At 42.9% G+C, this 19,248-nt stretch overlaps 1 long non-coding RNA gene across 1 annotated transcript in view; it reads right to left on the reverse strand.

Annotated features, from left to right (window-relative positions):
- Positions 1–19,248, reverse strand: part of LOC117203820 (uncharacterized) — a 43,456-nt gene that overhangs the window by 16,501 nt on the left and 7,707 nt on the right. The window contains exon 3 of the long non-coding RNA XR_004486725.2: positions 14,925–15,023. This is a non-coding gene — a long non-coding RNA (uncharacterized LOC117203820). The remainder of the gene's footprint in view (positions 1–14,924; positions 15,024–19,248) is intronic.

Consider the following 19,248-nt stretch of genomic DNA (forward strand, 5'->3'; position numbering starts at 1 on the left):
CCGAGCTGGCAGGCAGCTGGCAGAGAGCAGGAGGCTCCAGGGCAACGCTCCCAGGCCATGTTGACTTTGGACGGGCTGCCTGAGCATTGTAAACAAATGCAGAAATGATTTCCTACCCTGGCAAAAGTCTTGTTTGGACAAGGGGTTCCCCCCCCCCTTCCTTCTTTAAAAGGCAGTTTTATCATTTGTTTGCAAAAATGCTCAATCCCCTCTTTCTTTTCTTGTTCCCTCTGTGGCTCTGGTCTCCCCCAGAGCCAGATGAAAAATCTTTGTGTTTCTTTAATGTTAACCAAACCTCCACTCCTTTTTTAAACTGTTCCAGGTCTGTTGGACAAATACTCCCCAACAACAGGACTCACAAGGGTCTGTTAAAGATTCTGTTAGCCTGGAGTCTTTAGCCAGAGTGACTTAAAAATTTTTTTCTCCTTGTTTATTACATTTTAAACTCCTAGTACAATAAAATCTGAACACAAGGATTGGGAAAGCCATAAAAATTAAATTCATAATGTCTTGGCCTGAACAAGCAAAGGCTCCATCTAGACACTGATGTAAGAGATTTGGTCTCACCCACCCTCCCGAGATGTCTGACTAGGAAATAAATGGGTTGCCTACAGGAAGAAAGCATAGGACAGAGCTGTGAGCTCTGTTGGGTAGCTGAGAGGCTGGGCAATGGGCTGCACACTCTGAAAACCAGCCAGAATACGGAGCAGTACAGAAAGGAATACTGTATTCTTGACCACCCAGGGACGAGGGCAACCACAGACCAGATGAGGAGCCTGATATGCTAACCTACATACTCGCCTGTCACCCAGCTCCAAAAGGAGAAGAAGAAAGGAGGAAGAAACAGAAGAGTGAGGGGCAGGAGTGAGGCATGGCAAAAGAGAAGGAGAGAGAGAGAAAGGGGACAGGAGGCTGGGCTCATGAAAGGAAGAGGGGGCAACGGCTCTCAGGCATGGTGGAAAAAGAGCCCTCAAGCTGGATGAGGAAGGAGAGTTTAATGAAGGAATGATGGACAAAGTGTAGGCAAGAATTGAGGGAAACCAAAGGGGAATGTGCTGCACCCCAGAGTCTGCAACAGCAGGGAAGCTGTTCCCAGGCCCCGGCTGGAAGGGTCTCCTCCAAAGACATCACAGTAACATTATCATTCATTCTATCGTCAGGAAATCTCTCTATTTGAAGACATGATAAGAACAATCAAAAGATGAATTCAAATTAAGATCTTACAAACTGCATCATTTTGCTGTACATCTGAAACTAACACAACATTGTAAATCAACTGTACTTCAATAAAAATGTTTTTTAAAATGCAAAAAAAAGAAAAAACAACTTACGTAGAAGGAAATGAGGTATAAAAAGACTGGTGGTGGCCATTACATCTATTTAAAGATATAGGGCTTCCCTGGTGGCGCAGTGGTTGGGGGTCCGCCTGCCGATGCAGGGGACACGGGTTTGTGCCCCCGTCCGGGAGGATCCCGCATGCCGCGGAGCGGCTGGGCCCGTGAGCCATGGCCGCTGAGCCTGCGTGTCCGGAGCCTGTGCTCCGCAACGGGAGAGGCCGCGGCAGTGAGAGGCCTGCGTACCGCAAAAAATAAAAAAATTAAATTAAAAAAAATAAAGATATAAGTAAGCTTTTATAGCTGTAATGATTGTATTTACCAGGAAAATAATACTATGGGTATAGTTATTGTGAACAACAAAAAAAGGCCTACAAAATATTGTTGTTGTTGATGATAAGTTATGGTGGGAAAGAATCTCAAAATTGTCATTTAAAAAGAAGATGGGAGAGAATAGAAGGAAAAGAGATTGGTGTTTGTTTGTTTGTTTATATTTTGGTGAAATAGACATAAATAAAATTTACCATTTTAACCATTTTAAAATGTACCATTCTGGGGCATTAAGTACATTCGCATTGTTGTGCAACCGTCACCACCATCCATCTCCACAACTTTTTCATCTTCCCAGCTGTAACTTTGTACCGAATAAACACTAACTCCCCATCCCTCTTCCTCCAGCCCCTGGCAATCACCCACCTGCTTTCTGTCTCTATGTACTTGACTGTTTTAGGAATCTTGTATAAGAGGAAACATACAGTATGTGTCCTTTTGTGACTGGTTTCTTTCATTTAGCAAAATGTCTTCTAGGTTTGTCCATGTTGTACCATGTGTCAGAATTGCCTTCATTTTTAAGGCTGAATAATATTCGAATCCCACATTTTTATGTCCATTCACCTGTTGATGGACACACAGGCTGCTTTCACTTTTTGGCTATCGTGAATAATGCTGCTATGAACATGGGTGTATGAGTGTGTTAGAGTTTCTGCTTTCACTTCTATACTCAGAAGTGAGATTGCTGGGTCGTATGGTAATTCTTTGTTTAATTTTTTGAGGAACTGCCATACAGCTTTCCAAAGCAGCTGCAAGGAATAGTCTTTAAATCACCAATGTTCTTATTTTTCTTAGGAGAGAATAAACGATATGGTTTCTTCTCTGAAGACAATAAATTGAAAAATATTGGTTAAACACAGTATTTAAAATTACAAAGGTAACCACCAGTAGAACAGAAAACAGTCTGAATACCTTCCAAATTGCCAGAAAGCAACAAACAAAAAACAGACCACACAGAACCATAAAAGCAGAGAACACAAAATATGACAGAAGTAGACGAAACCGATCTGTTGCAGGGATGAATAAAACTAATATAAGCTCACTGTTTAAAAAAAAATGAAAGACAGTTGTACGTTATCAACGAGAGATATACCTAAAACAAAAAAACCCAGGAAGGTTGGTATTAATGGAGAAACAAACATATTGTATGTAAATACAAACAAAAAGTAGGCAAGAATTCTGTTAAGAGTAACAGGCTGAATTCAAGCTAAGGAACGCTATAACAAATAACAGCATTGAAAAACATAAAGTAAAAACATAACAATTATAAGGATTAATTTACAGAGTATAATACTGAAATAAGTACAGAAATAAAAGTGTAATAAGGTGCTTTACTCCCCTCTGTCAGATATTGACAAATCAGACAGACAAAAAATGAGTTGTGATTCAGAGATTTTGAATAATATTTTTAATAAGATTGATGAGAGATAGTTAACTAGCAGGTTAGACAGCTAAATATATATACGTATGTATATATCCTGAACATAGAGACCATATCTTATTTTCAAGCCCTCATGAGACTTTCACAAAATCTGATAGTACAACAGGCCATAAAGAAAATGATTTACAAAAAAACAAAGAAAACAAATAGAATCAGTCATATTTTCTGACTATAGTGCATCAAAACTGACCAATGAATAATAAAAAATAGAATAAAAATTAGAAAACAGTCTTCTAAATGCCTTCTGAGTCAAAGAGGAAATCAAAAACAGTAACTGCAGAAAATTCTGAAAACAAAGAAAACACATGTAAAAAAATCCATGACCTTGAAAACATGCTAAGTGACAGAAGCCAGACACAAAAGGCCTCCATGTTGTATGATTCCATTTACATGAAGTGCCCAGAACAGACAAATCCATAGAGACAGAAAGCAGATGAGTGGTTGCCATGTGCTGGGTGGAGAGGGGGTGGTGAGTACCTGGTATGAGATGTGGGGTTTCCTTCTGAGGTGATGAAAATGTTCTGGAACGAGGTAGTGGTGATGATTAAACAACACTGAAAATGCACTAAATGCCACTGAATTATACACATTAAAAATGGTTTAAATGATACATTTTAAGTTAATATGTATTTAATCACAATGGAAAAAAAATCTATGAAAAGAGAGATTTATGTTTCCATTAATGAATAGACTGGATTCACAGACCAAACTGAGGACAATCAGAAAATCTGGGCAGAATATGAAAAACATCTGATTGGAGGATTGAAGATCTAATAAGGTGATGAAAACTTAGAGGGTCAAAATCTAGAAAAAGAAAACCTAGAGAGGTAAGCTCAGGGTTTAGTGTTGCCTTTCCCCAGTGGGCATCAGATGAGTCCAGAAAAGGCATTTGAGAGGTTGAGAAGCGAGCAGAGTATTTGTCAGCCTTTGGGGCAAGGGATAATATCAGAGTCTCTTCTGACACCAACTGGTGCCCCGAGATGCAACTCTGATAATGACCCCCTGGAGTTGGCAGCGAACTCTACAGGTGTAAGGGAATGGCCAGTTCCCACAAAGACTGTGCCTCACTTCAGACACAAGCCACACCTGTTGTGGGGTTGTCCCCAGGCCACCTGCACTTCTGACCAACTGGCTACAAATTTGAGGGTTCCCATGATTCCCTCAGGTCCAATATTTCACTAGAATGACTCACAGAACTCAGGAAGGCACAATACTTATGACTGCAGTTTTATTATAAAGGAGCTGCCAAATGAAGAGAGAGACATAGGGTGAGGTTTGGGAAGTCCCCGAACATAATGCTCTATGCACTCTGCCCCTAGAATCAGGGCATATCACTCTCCAGGTGCGCGGATGTGCTCAACCACCAGGAAGCTCCGTGGAGCTCAGTGTCTCAGTTTTTGTTGGGGTGTCATTACACAGGCAAGCTTGATTAAATCACTGGCCACGTGACTGAACTCAATCTCCAGGCTCCATCCCCTCCCTGGAGGTTGAGAGGTCAGGCTAATATCACAGTCTCAATCAGTCCCTGACATGAGGCTATCTACAGGCTCACCCTGAGTCATCTCATTAGCATAAACTCAGTTGTGATCCAACAGCTCATGAATTACAAAGACATTCTGATCCCTTGGGAAATTCCAAGGGTTTTAGAAGCTCTGTGCCAGGAATGCTGGACAAAGACCAGACAAATTCTTCCTTATAAACACAGGCCACCCCCCACCCCTTCACCCCACTCTGCCCCATCTTTGGTTATGGTTCCCATATAACAAAACAATCAACCCTACCTAAGCATCTACATTTGGTGTAACATTTATACAACATATACAGCAACATTCCAACATGAATATGCCTAACGTAAGGAAGAGCCAGTGCAGGATAGGGATAGGAGGCTTTTAACTCAATTTCCCAACACACTTGGCCATCAATATCATTATTATACTCTTACAAACAATACCGATGTTACATTATTATCACACTACAGTAGATGTAACTTGAAAAATAAGAGTAAAAAGATATTGGCACATTACTAGAGTCCCCTTCAGTTACTAACAATTAGTCTAGTTCATTGTCATATCATATGACCAAAATGTGTCCCAGGGCAAGGTCACTCGGGTTTGCAGGTTTCTGTATGATCATGTCAAAAGCAGGAGTGGCCCCAGAAATACATGGTGTCACACTTTCAGGTATCTGGTATAAGCTAAGAGACAATATCATCTCTTGTTATTGAAACCAAGCAGGACCCTGTGGGCCTCCCGGGTACAAATCCTTTCTGTGTCCCCCATTTCTTGTTTGTAGGAAATAGGCTTCATTCAGCCTCCATGACCTTCCCTGAGTTCCAAAGGGCAGGTTCAAACAGTTGTTCATCAGGAAGTGAGGGAATGCAGAAACAAGGGAGAAGTAGTCAAGAAATAATAGTGCAGCTTTGGGGCAGGGTCCTAGTTCCTTCTCAAGGAATATACATAAAAATATCTTCGAGTTCTTCTGCAGCAACTAAGGCCCCCACCCAGGTGGAGCGTAATAACTTCAGGCTGGGCACAAGATTCCTGGAACACCGTCCTGTTACCTCACAACCAACCAATCAGAAGAAAGTCACACACCCTGTAGCCCTCATCCTAAATTTTGCTTATAACACTTCTCCCCCAAAACCTTCAGGAATTTCGGGTTTTTTGAGCATGAGCCACCCATTGTCCTTTCTTGTCCCTGCAATAAACCTTTCTCTGCTCCAAACGCCAACATTTCAGTTCGTTTGGCCTCACTGTGCATCGGGCACATGAACTTGTGTGCAATAACATTGTCTTTGTTCCAGTTCTTTTACAGTACCCTGAACATCTGCATCTACAGCTGGGTATGCAAAGCCCAAACCAGAGTAACTGTTTGTTCTTGTCAGGACCCGTTTGTAGACTCCCAGTGCTACCAGTATCAGTCCCGTTTGCCTTCCCCCCAAGGAATCTTCCCCATGTGAAATCGAGAAGGACCCTGTGAGGCTCCTGGGCATGGAAGCCTTTCTGTCTCCCATTTCTTGTTTGTAGGGAACAGATTTTAGACTCCAGACTCCATGATCTTCCCTGGGTTCCAAAGGGCAGATGTGAACAGTTGCTAGTCGGGGAAGGGAGGGGATGCAGAGACAAGGGAGGAGCAGCCAAGAAATGACCTGAGTGAAGATTAAAGGAACCAGAGAAGCTCATCAAGATTAGGAGACCACCTGAGATGAGATTAAAGGAGTGCAGGCCCTGCACACACCCTGATCTTACCACAACCCCACCCTTGAACTACTGCTATAAAACTCCTCACCAAAACCTCCAGTGTTGGGACACACAGTTTTGAAAGGCAGGAGCTTGCTGTGGCCCCCTTTGCCTGGCAAAGCAATAAAGCTATCCTTTTCTACTTCACCTAAAACTCTGTCTCCAAGATTTAACTCGGCACTGGTGCACAGAGGCCAAGTTTTCGGCATCACATAGGTATCTGCAGTCTCTGCCTCTCTTTTTGGTAGATAGAACAGTTCTTACAGGCATTTCGTGCCTCAGAGGATGCAAGAGGAATATACCTAAATTCAGCCCATATCTGCATTTTTGCAGCTCCCATATCCATTTATTTCATGGACCTAGGTGGCCACCTCAAGTGAGCACACCAGGATATCTACGTACTAGCTCCAATGACCTTCTGATCATGAAACTGTGTGTTCTTAGATTCTGTATTTGTCTGTTTGGCATCCATTAGTCACAGGGCCAAACAAACAGCCAAAGTGGTTTAAATCTCCCCTGTGATCCAGAGTCCATACCCTGAATCACCTCTTTATCTCACTCTCACACACCAAACCAATATTTCCCCTGCCCTAAACCATCCCAGGGTCAGATACCAGACTACTAGAGACAGCCCCCTTGCTCCAAAGCTTATTGGAACTTTTCAAACTAGCCAGTCCTAAGCTATTTATGTTGGCCTGCCTTGCATTTCCCACAGAAACCCCAATAAAAGTTGTGACCTATGCCTTCCCTTTGCTCCTTTCTGTCTCCTGATCAACACTAGTGCATGGCATAACAAGCCCCCTCCTCTCAGGAACTGTAAGTGATAAAAATCTCCTTTCAATGGCATTGATCTCTAAGTGTCATCACTCGGTCACCTTTATAAATGACAACCCAGGCACAAATAAGATGGGCATCAGTATGTCCTATTTTAATGCAAATTCCCAAGATGACTTCCATATGGGTATCTCTTTCACAGGCCTGTTTTCCTTTGTCCTTCTGCCTAACCACAAGGCTGGGCCATTGACCACTGCCTACAAGTCAGTAAAAGCCCAAACACGGAGGCAAACAACATGCAATTCAGACCACTGAGACAATTTGTTTTTACCCTTTTCAATCAGAGTAGCAGGCTTCCAAACAAGATGCTGCCTACTCATCTTGAAACTTCCATTCATAAACCAAGAAGCTATTTGTTGGTCAATAGAGAGCTGTTCACAGGGCACTGTCCATGTTCCAACAGATCCTCAGATGATTCCAAAGCCAGTCCTGGGGCAAGAGTCTACCTGCTTGAGAATGTACTAAGTAACTCTTTGTATCCCCTCAAAACTTCATCAAAGAACTAAACCATAAAAAAGGACAAAATTAAAATTCTAGATATGAAAAATACCATAACTGGCAAATAAACAATGTGTGGAATTAATGGCAGATTAGACAAACCTGAGGAGAGAATTAATGTACCCAAAAATAGAACTGAAGAAATATCCAGATTGCATGAAGAGTCAAAAATAAATAAAATATAGAAGTGAAACAAGCAATATACATTAAGAAGGCCTAACATATGTATAATGGAGTCCCATATGTAAAAGAGAGAGAAATGATGCAGAAACAATACTGGAAGAGATAATGGCTGAGAATTTTCCAAAACTGATTAAAGATATCAAGTCACAGATGCAAGAATTACTACCAACTCCCAAAGAGGATTTAAAAAAGAAAACCACACCTAGAAAAATCATAAACTCAAGCACAAAGAAAATCTTAGAAGAGAGAACAGACAGCTTTCCTTCAAAGAAGGAAAAATTATGACATATAAGATCTTAACAAAACAATGAAGTCTAAAATACAATGTGATAATACCATCAGAGTACTAAAATATTACACCCAGCAGAAACACTCTTCAAGATTGAAGATGAAATAGAAACATTTTCAGATAAATAAAAATCAAGAGAATTCATCACAGATTTGATTCAAAGTAAACATTAAAGTGTTTTCATCAGGCAGATGGAAAAGGTATCAGATGGAAGTACAGAGATGCAGGAAGAAATGAAGAACAACAAAACAAACAGATACATAGAAAAATCTAATTGACTACCAATTGCCAAAAGCAATAATAATGTCTTATGAGGTTTGAAGTACATATGGAACTAAAATGCATTTTTAAAAAATCACATATAAGTTGGGAAAGATGATAAATGGAGTTAAAGTGTTCTAAATTTCCTACATTATCTGGGAAGAAGGTAAAACTACCTAGTAATATTAGACTTTGATAAATCAGAGGTTTATTTATAATCATTGGGGTAACCACTAATAGAATAATTTAAAAATATATAATTTTCAAGTTAATAGAAGATGGAAATAGAAGGATAAAGGCATATCAATCCTAACATAGACAAATAAACCAATAAACAGAATCCAATTCATACTTATTCACTCACATAATTTATAGAAAAAGTAACACTGCAGTACATTGGGGAAAGGAAACTATTTTAATATATGGTCTTGGGCTATTGGATGTCCATATGGAAGAAAGAATTTTGGTCCCTATCTTACATTACACATGAAAAATAATTCCAACAGACTGCAGATCCAAATATGAACTTTTAAAAACAAAAGCGCTTTTAGAAGAAAACATAAAAGAACATCTTCACAACCTTGAGTATGCAAAGATTTGTTAAATAGGACCAAAATACTAGGCTAACTATGTAAGGAAAATGATAAATTGGACTGTAGTAAGAGTAAAAGTATTTGCTAGCTGAAAGAGAATAAAATGGCCAACTACAGTGTGTAAGAAGATATTTTCAATAACAGAGGATGTATTCATATGGCCAGAGTACATTTAAAATCCCTACGAATCGATAAGGAAATGGCACTTCACAATAAATTACATTCCAACAGCCAATAAACACAGAAAAGCTATTCAACTTCATTAGTCACGACAGAAATATAAATTAAAATCATCAGATATTCCACACTACCTCCAGAATTGACTAAAAAAAAATGGGAAAAAAAACCCCAGGTAATATCACGTGTTGACAAAGATGTAGAACAAACAGAACTCGCAGTAACCACTGGTGAGAGTGTAAATTAATGTATGGGAAAAGTGTTTGGCAGTATCTAGTAAAGCTGAAAATAAGAATACTTAATGAACCCAGCAATTCTTAGGTGTATATCCGACAGAGATTTTAATGTTCATCCAAAAGACAGAATGTTCCTAGAAACACTATTCATAATAACCTCAAATTAGAAACTAGCCAAAAGCCCATTAACAGTAGTATAGATAAATAGAACATAGTATATTCACACAAAGAATTTCTATACAGCAATAAAAATTAACAAACGTGTAATAATATTATTATGGACTAAATTGTGTTCCTCTCAAATTCATATTTTGAAACCCTAACCTTCAAAGTAATTTATTTGGACACAGGGACTTTAAGGAGGTAATTAAGGTTAAATGAGGTCAGAAAGGTGGGGCCCGAATCCAATAGGACTTGTGTCCTTATAAGAGAAAGAAACTCCAAGGATGCACATGAACTGAGAAAAGGCCCCATGAGGACACAGGGAGAAAGCATTCATCTACAAGACAAAGAGAGAGGCATCAGGAGAAATCAAAACTGCCAAACCTTGATCTTGGACTTCCAGATTCCAGAACTGTGAGACAGTAAATTTCTGTTGTTTAAGCCACCCAATCTGGCAGCCCTAGCAGACTAATACAGTATGAATGTACCACATTTTGTTTTGCCATTTATCAGTTGGTGGCATTTGGGTTATTTCCATTTGGGGGCAATTATGACTAATGCTGCTATGAACATTCGTGTACAAGTTTTTGTGTGAATATATGTTTCCATTTCTCTTGGGTACATTTAGAAGTGGAGTGCTGGGTCATATGGTAACTCTAAGTTTCAAAGAATTATATTTTTTAAAGTATAAAGGAATCCATAAAGAGCAGAAATTAATGCAACAAAAAACAAACTTACAATAAATGATTGATCAAAGTCAAAAGACCATTCTGTGAAAATATTAGTAAAATATAAAAGCCACTAGGAAAATTGATAAACAAAAAAAAGAAGCATGAATTACCAATATTAGTAATGAAAAAGGACATTGTTACAGATCCTATAGACATTATAAAGTTACAACTTGATGTCTTCAAATAAATTAAAATTTTAAGGGAGTTGAGAAAGTTCTTAGAAAACTACAACTTACAAGAACCAACAAAAGAAGGAATAGAAAATCTGAATAATACTATATATATTAAAGAAATTTAATTTACAATTTAAATCTTCCAACAAAGAAAACTCCAGTCCCAGATGGCTTCACTGGCAAATTCTAATAAATATTTAAGAAAGAAAAATACCACAATTACACATACACTTCTGAGAATAGAAAAGAGGAAACATACCCAAACTCAAATTCTGAGGCCAGCATAACCTTGTTACTAAAATCTAACAAGGATAATAAATGAAAGGAAAGGTATAAGTCAATCTCACTAATGAACACAGGTGCAAAAAAACCTTAAACAAAATAACAGCAAAATGAATTCAACAATATATACGGAAGGTAATATATCCTGAAAGTCTGTGTTATTCCAAGAATGCAAGGTTGGTATAAATTTGAAAATTAATGATTAAAACTTACCATGTGGACAGGATAAAGAAGAGTCATATAACCATATGATAGATTTTCAATATAAAAAGCAATAAAACTCAAAATCTATTGATGGCCATCCATCACTGCTCAGACTCTGATGCACATCCCTTATCTAATCCAATTTCCCACCCTTCCTACTTCCTCCATTCTTCCACTCTGACGCTGGAACTCATGGCTCACCCTCAGCAAAATGCCCTAAATCCTGGACTTCTTCTCCAAACATTCATTTCCCCTTCCTGCTTGCACTAAAATCTGGTTCTGCCTGGGGACATGGCTTTTCTTGCAACCCTCTCATGTAGCAGCTGATTATTCCCCTACACAGGCCCAGAGGTAGGGTGGGGGTCTTCCCTGCTCTTCTTTACCTTTTCTAGACTAATTATCCTTCCTTTTTTCTACAAACCCCTTTTCCCTTGAAGTTTGTGTCCTTAGACTACACCACCACTGTTCCTATTGAAGTCTTTCCCAGCCTCCTGGCTACTCTGCCTCACTCCTTGAAGATTTAGGGCCTGGCTCTCGGCCTCTTCAACCAACATCCATCAAACACCCATACAACATCTTAGCTTTTCGGGTTCCACATCACTTACCTACTGTCGTGTAACAAAATGACCACAAAACTTCAAACAATGAGCATTTATTATCTCAGACGGTTTCTCTGGGTCAAGAATTCAGAAGCACCTTAGACCAGTGATTCTGGCTCAGAGTCTCTGAGGATGTGCAGTCTGTCTGCTGGAGCTGCCACAGTCATCGGAAGGCTTAACTGGAGCAGGAAACCTGGCTCCCAAGGTGGCTCACAAACGTGCCTGGCAAGTTAGCATGGGTTGGTCCACACCACATGGGTACCATGGGTGGCTGGCTTCTCCCAAGAGAGAGGGGAGCAGAAGCCACAAGTCTTTTGCAACCTAACCTTGGAAGTCATACACAGTCATTAATTACACAGGTCAGCTCTACTGAATGTGAGAAGGACTACACAAGGGGTGCGAATACCACCAGGTGAGAATCCCTAGGGAGCAGGTGAGAGTCGGGTAATCCAGCTTCCTGATTTCTTCACCTCCAACTGTCTTGTCCTCTATGCAACCTCCTCCTCCCACTGCCATGGTCATGCCCTTGACTGTCATCAACACTTTCACTACATTTTAAATTAGTTTCCAGCATCCCACTCTTTGGCCATTCCTTCCAATCTTTCCAGCTTGCTTATTCTTGTATCCTGACTCAAATTCTCCAACCCCAGGGAGACTCCCCAACACTTTCATTGCCCATCACTTTGCTCATCTCATTTTCTTCATTATCCTTTTCGATTCCACAGTCCATCACTTTACTCCTTGCCCCTCTCTTCCTCATCTTATTGTCCTGAAAAATGGTAAAAGCTAATTCCCTGCACCTCACACTCACGCCTGAGCACCCAGATGTGGCTGGAGGAAAACACAGTTGCACCCACTAATCTCTCTTTAAATTCATGACCACAAACTTCAAGTGGGTCATCCGCACTAATCCTCATAAATTCACATCTCCACTTTCAGAGATAACTACTTCATTTCTTCTCACCTTTTAATAAACCTCCCATACCTGTCCCCACTCTACTCTCAGCTTCTCAGCTGACAACCTCACTCATTTCCTTGAGATAAAAGAAGCAACCTAGGGAAATATCTCATCTTCCTGCCACCAAACAGCCTCCCTGCCTCTGTACCTATGTCCTCTCTCCATGGTATAAAGGATGGACCATCCCATCACTAGTGCACTGGATCCCATTCCCTCTTCCAGAAAATGGGATCTCTGGCAGAGTGATGTCAGCTCACCCTCGTTAGGTGCTTGACTCGGGGGCAGAGATACAAAGTCAGGGAAGGAACTTATGGCAGGTGTGTGCTTTTTAGTCAACCAAAACGCTGCGAAGACCAGAGCAGGCAGGCAGAGAGAAGCAGAGGAAAGAGAACAACCTGAGTTCCTGGCTTTCTGCACTCTTTCCACGTCTCGTGAAGCCTGACTGGCTGCAATTCTGGGAGATACCCCTGAGTCCTCACAGCAAAATACTTGTTACATAAGTTAGCTTGAGTGGATCCTTGTTTTTACAACTAAAAGAGCCCATTTATTTATCCTATTTGGATATAGAAAGATGTCCAGAAGGGTATTCCAATAAAAGTTAACAGTAGTTCTCTCTCTGGGAAGTTGGATTTCAGAGAATTTTAAATTGTTTCTTCTTATACTTTCTTGAATTATTTGAATCATTTCAAATGACCATAGGACTTCCCTGGTGGCGCAGTGGTTGAGAGTCTGCCTGCCGATTCAGGGGACACGGGTTTGTGCGCCGGTCCCGGAAGATCCCACATGCCGCGGAGCGGCTGGGCCCGTGAGCCATGGCCGCTGAGCCTGCGCGTCCGGAGCCTGTGCTCCGCAACGGGAGAGGCCACAACAGTGAGAGGCCCGCGTACAGCAAAAGAAAAAAAAAAAAAAAAAGAATCCGCCTGCCAATGCAGGGGACACGGGTTCGAGTGCTGGTCCGGGAAGATCCCACATGCCGCGGAGCAACTAAGCCCGCGCGCCACAGCTGCTGAGCCCATGCTCTAGAGCCCGTAAGCCACAAATACTGAGCCCGCGTGCCACAACTACCGAAGCCCATGTGCCTAGAGCCCGTGCTCCGCAACAAGAGAAGCCACCGCAATGAGAAGCCCGCGCAGTGCAACAAAGAGTAGCCCCAGCTCGCCACAACTAGAGAAAGCCCGCGCACAGCAACGAAGACCCAACACAGCCATAAATAAATAAATTAAATAAGCACATACCAGCTTCCTTCCTCTCCTTACCAGTCCAATTCATCAGCATCTCCTCTCAATCTCAAATGGCTCAAATTGATCCAGCTCGCTCTCCATTATCCACACTAGCCAAATCTCCATTCTCTCTCTCCCTCCCTCCCTCCCTCCCTCTCTCTCTCTCTCTCTCTCCCCCTCCCTCCCTCCCTCCCTCTCTCTCTCTCTCTCTCTCTCCCCTCCCCCTCACCTGGCTGACTGCAGAGTCCCTTCACTCGTCCCTCTGTTCCTTGCAAACCTGCACGCCACATCCCACAGAGCAGCCAGCTGGATCTTGTTGCCATATCAACCCAGCCATGCTACTTCCTTGCTTAAAACCCTTCAATGGCTTCCCATTGCACCTGGAATAACACTCAAGCCTAAGCCTCCTCACCTGTAGAGTAAGTTCTTCGAAAGGTCGAACACAGTACTCCCTGAACAGCCCAGTATGGACCCTGGTCCCTAGCAGGTACACACAGAGTAGGTGCTCTTGTCCCAGGCTGCCCAGCCACTCTCAGGAGCTCTTTTAAGTTGGAAAGTTCTTAGAAACAGGTCCATTTCTACTCTGCAGCTTCATCTTTAGTCATTTTCCCCTTGCTCCCTGAGCTCCTCCCACACTGGCTTCTGACAGAATCAGACCACACCCAAAACCCCCTTCTACCTCCACACCTTTGCTCCTTCTTGATGCTATAACATCCCACACAACTCCTCATGTGGCTGGTTCCTCACCCCACAGTTTTCAGTGTTTCAAAGTCACCTCCTTCCAGGTGCCTTCCCCGACCACCCCAAGGCGTAGCCTCCACTACACCCTCCTGTACCCAACATGGCAGCCTGTATTTCCTTTGTGGCTTGTATCACAACCTGTCATTGATCTCTCCCACCAGAACTCCCCACTGGTTTTATTTGCCTCTTTTTTATTTTTTATTTGGCTGTGCCGGGTCTTAGCTGCAGCATGAGGGATCTTTAGTTGTGGCATGCAGGATCTAGTTCCCTGACCAGGGATCAAACCCCGGCCCCCTGCACTGGGAGCATGGAGTCTTAACCACTGGACCACCAGGGAAGTCCCTTATTTGCCTCTTTATTTATCCAGTGCTTGGGGCTGTGCCTGGTACAGATAAGGTCTTCTGGTGTTAAGGGAATGGATTTTAACATAAAGCCTTACCTGGTATGCCCAGGTGGAAGCCATCACTGGGTCCCTTGAATTCTCACACTTCATCTCCACTTTCTTAGGACACATCTTGCTTCGTCTTTTGTATTGGAACTACACGTACAGAGAGGCAGAGTAGTGTGGTCGTTAGACCAGACCTCTGTTCAAATGCCAGCCCTGCTTTCTCCCAGCCCCAGAACAGTACCTGGCACAGAGAAAACAACATAAGGAATCAGTATTGCTCTGCTTTGCATTATCCCGCATCAGGAGCTGATTCAAAGTTCCTTGAAGGTAAGATCACACATATGATTTAGTCTTTGAAAACTTCCATAATCGCTAGCTCAGGACACATGGTAGGTGCGCAACAGATAATAAATTATAAGAGCTGAACTTTATTATGAGTTTATATGTACTGGGTTCTAAACTATTCTAAATACTTTGCATGTATCAGCTCATTTAATCCTCACCATAAGTACAACTTCTATTTCGATTTCACCAAGTCCTAGGGAATTAAAAACTTGGCCCAGGTTCACTCAGTAAGTGGGGTATCTAGGATTTGAACACAGGACTCAGTCAGCCAAGCCTTAACCACAAGATATGGTGTAGACCAACTCGTTAGAACAGATTTATGAGACCAGAGGCAACAATCTAGATGTTTAACAAAGGAGCTGGTTAAATAAACTGTGCTAGGATTGTATGTAGCCATTAAAATGCTGACAGACATCTATATTTATAACACCAAAAGCCATTCAGAACATAACTTAGAAAAGCAAGCTAGAAAACAGTACAATAAACCCGCACATGAATATTTACAGCAGCCTGTTTATAACTGCCAAAAGACTGGAGGCAACCAAGATGTCCTTCCAGAGGTGAATGGATAAACAGTGGTACGTTCATACAATGGAGTATTATTCAGCGATAAAAAGAAATGAGCTATTAATCTACGAAAAGACATGGAGGAAGCTTAAAAGAATATTGTTAAGTGAAAGAAGCCAGCCTGGAAAGGCTACTTACTGTGTGACTCCAGCCATAAGGCGTTCTGGAAAATGCAAAACTAGAGAAACCGTAAAAAGATCAGTGGCCGCAAGGGGTCTCAGGGGGAGGGATGAATTGGCAGAGCACAGGGGATTTTTAGGGTAGTAAAACTATTCTGTATGCTACTGTAGTGGTGGACACAGGACGCGTTATGCATTTATCAAAACTTTGAACTTTACAGCACAAAGAGTGAACCTTAATTAAGCTACGGGCTTTAGTTAATAATAGTGTATCAGTGTTGGTCCATCAATTGTAACAAAAGTACCACCCCAAAGCAAGATGTTACTAATAGTGGAAAACTGTGAGGGTGGGAACAAGGCGATAGAGGGACCCTGCACTCAGTCCTCAATTTGCTGTAAACCTAAAACTGCTCCCAAACCTAAAGTCTGTTACTTTAAAAACAAACTATAGCAGCACGATCCCTTTTATGTCAATATACAACCGTGTGCTTTTGTGCATAGAACTGTCTGCAAGGACATAACCAAAATTAATCGCAGTTGTCTCAGAGTGGTAGGATGAATGGAGAGCTTTCTCCTAGTTCTACTTGTCCTTTTTTTTTTTTTAAACAAAAGCGTGCGTTAATTTCTTATAAAGAAGTAAAGTGAGGCAGGGGGGGCCCAGTGCGCCCTGGAGCCAGCTCTGCCCAGCGCTGGCGCCGCCGAGAACTCAGCTCGCGCTCGGCTCCCGCGGGGACCAGCGCCCTGCTCGGCATCTGCTCCGCCCACCGCGTCCCATGCCTTTTCAGTTTTGTGTCCCGGCGGTGAGGGAAGAGAAGACAGAATTCCTCCGGTGCAATTGCGTCTGCACACTCGGCTGGCGCAGAAGCCGGGAGGGCGTCGGGCAGGGGCACCGCGGGGCTGGACCGGGGCCGCAGACGCCCGGCACAGCTCCGGGAGCCCGGCCGCCACCCCGCCTGGCCTTCTGGGGGCTGGAATGTTCCCGCGGCCGAGTGTACTTTGTTCTGGGGATGGGGGAGGGTGGAGCGGGGTCAGGGCTCCAGGACTCTGGAGCTCCTGGGACTTGGAGGGCGGCCAGCTTTCCGTTCCCAGGGTGCCTTCCGGGGTGGAGTGGGGAGGGCAGGGAGAGGAGTTGTCTAGTTCCCAGGCTGGGCAGCTGCGGGGCACCGGGCGGAACCCCTGGGTTCCAGTGCCAGCCCTGCCACGACTAGCTGCATGCTCCTGACGTCCTGTCTCTTCACCTCTCTGGGCCTCAATTTCCTCATCTACAGAATGGGGATAAGAAAAATGATAATGGCACATAGTTATTGCCACTGTGGTAAGGCTCTCTGCAAGCGCTTTTTCCTCATAATAACCCTTTGAGGTAGGTGCTGTTACTATAATAACGTAATTATCCTATTAGTATTCTAAAGTATCAGTATTCATAAGTATTCTATTAGTAGAAGAATATTCCCTCACTGCCAGGCCCTTTGGACAGCACAGATGCTCTGGCTGTAGAAAGCCTGGCCCAGCCTCCTTCCAGGTAGTGAAATGTGCACAATTATTATTTTCACTTGAAAGATGAGGAAAGAGAAGCTCAGAGAGGTTAAGTAACTTGTCCAAGGGCACACAGCCCCTAAGTGGCCATCCTGGATGCAAACTCAGGCATTCAGGCCGAGACCCTCCACTCTTAACCTCTACAGATACTGCAACCCTACTGCCAGTCTTCAGGGAACCCTTAAAATCTGTTTATTTGGACATATTGCATCCATGCAACAATTCTGAGGAAGTATTGCTACTAATAATAATTAACTCTAAGTAACGATAGCTATCACCAATTGAGGGCTGTGAGTCTCAGAACACCCTATGAGGTAAGTACTACTATTATTATTCCTATTTTAGGCATGAAAGAATTGAGGCACCGGGAGGTCTCTCTGGTGCTAGGAGATGGAACTCATTCACAGTGAAGCCAAGAGCCCAATAACCCCTTAGCTGTAGCCTCCTTTTGTAGTATTTTATAGGGAGGCAGACTCCTCCAGAGTCTGATTACAGAGGCCAGCCTGGAAGGACAGTCCTTCCTTCTCTAAACCTTGCCAGAGGCAACTTTGCCTGGTAATCTAAGGCACTCTGGACAGTGTAATGAGTCTCAAATGGTATCTAACACCTTCTGGGGAGCTGCTCCTGGTGTACACCTTCCAGGAGCGCAGCTGGCCTAGTACCCGTGGAAGCATCTCCACCCAGAATCTTTGCAGAGGGCAGGTCGGCTGCCCTAGGTTGTGAACGAAGGAGTGCTTGGTAACAAAATCTCCCTGTCCCGTTTTCATTATGTTCCCCTCCCTCTACAACTCCTCCATCACACTGACTGGAAAGTCATTACTAGGCTCCCATCCGCCCCATTTGGGTTAAGAGACTGCTTCTTTCAAAAATGCAAATGTTGCTGTTGCTTCTATGCAACCTTCCGCCGTGTACCTTCAACCTACCATCTCCTGGGAAAGGAAGAAACACTCTCATTCTTTGTAGTAGGTGTTAAAGGTTTGTCGAAGATGGTTTCGCAAAGAGCCACATATTGCTGTCTTGTCACGCGGGGCACACAGGAGGCACTGAATAACTACTCCCTCAGCCTGGAAGGCTCTTCCTCCAGTTACCTGCATGGTTCCCTCCCTCACCTCCTTCAGTTTTTACTCAAGACACCTTCCTTGTGGGGCCTTCCCTGACCACCAAATTTCAGTTACACCCTGACAACCATCCTGATTCCTTTTCCCTGTTTTATTCTTTCCATAGCACTTGTCACTGTCCTATACACTCGATTATTTTTATTTATTTTGTTTATTGTCTGTCTTCCCCCACTAGAATGCAAGTTCCTGGAGGGCAGAGATCTCTCTCTGTTTTCTTCCTCCCTGTATCCCCCAGTGCCTGGAATTGGGAGAAAGGAAAGGAAGAGGAGGGAAAAGTAGCTTCCCTGGCCCTTCCAACCCTTTGTGACTACCAGCCTTTGGAGGAACACACATTTCTTATTCCTGCTATTTACTTGACATGTGGCACATCATATCCCCTGGATGACACTGCTTGTAGCATCGTCCCATTCTGCTCTTTGACTTCACAGTCGTGTATCTCATGTACCTGAGCAGACAGTAAATTTCCTACCGAGGAACGGAGGAAAAAGAGATCTGAATCTTTGTATACCCCCAATACCAAGAACAGGGTGGAATTTCTACAGGTTCCAGAGCTCTTTTGATTTCAGAAAGAAAAATGTCACCCCTCCCTCCCTTCCTTCCCCGACCTTGTTCTCCTCCCCACACCCCCAGTTCAGCTCCATTATTATCAGACTTAACTGCTGAAGTTTGATTTGTCTGAAGTTTGATATCTAA

Source organism: Orcinus orca, chromosome 2, assembly GCF_937001465.1.
Source record: "Orcinus orca chromosome 2, mOrcOrc1.1, whole genome shotgun sequence".
Taxonomy (NCBI): domain Eukaryota; kingdom Metazoa; phylum Chordata; class Mammalia; order Artiodactyla; family Delphinidae; genus Orcinus; species Orcinus orca.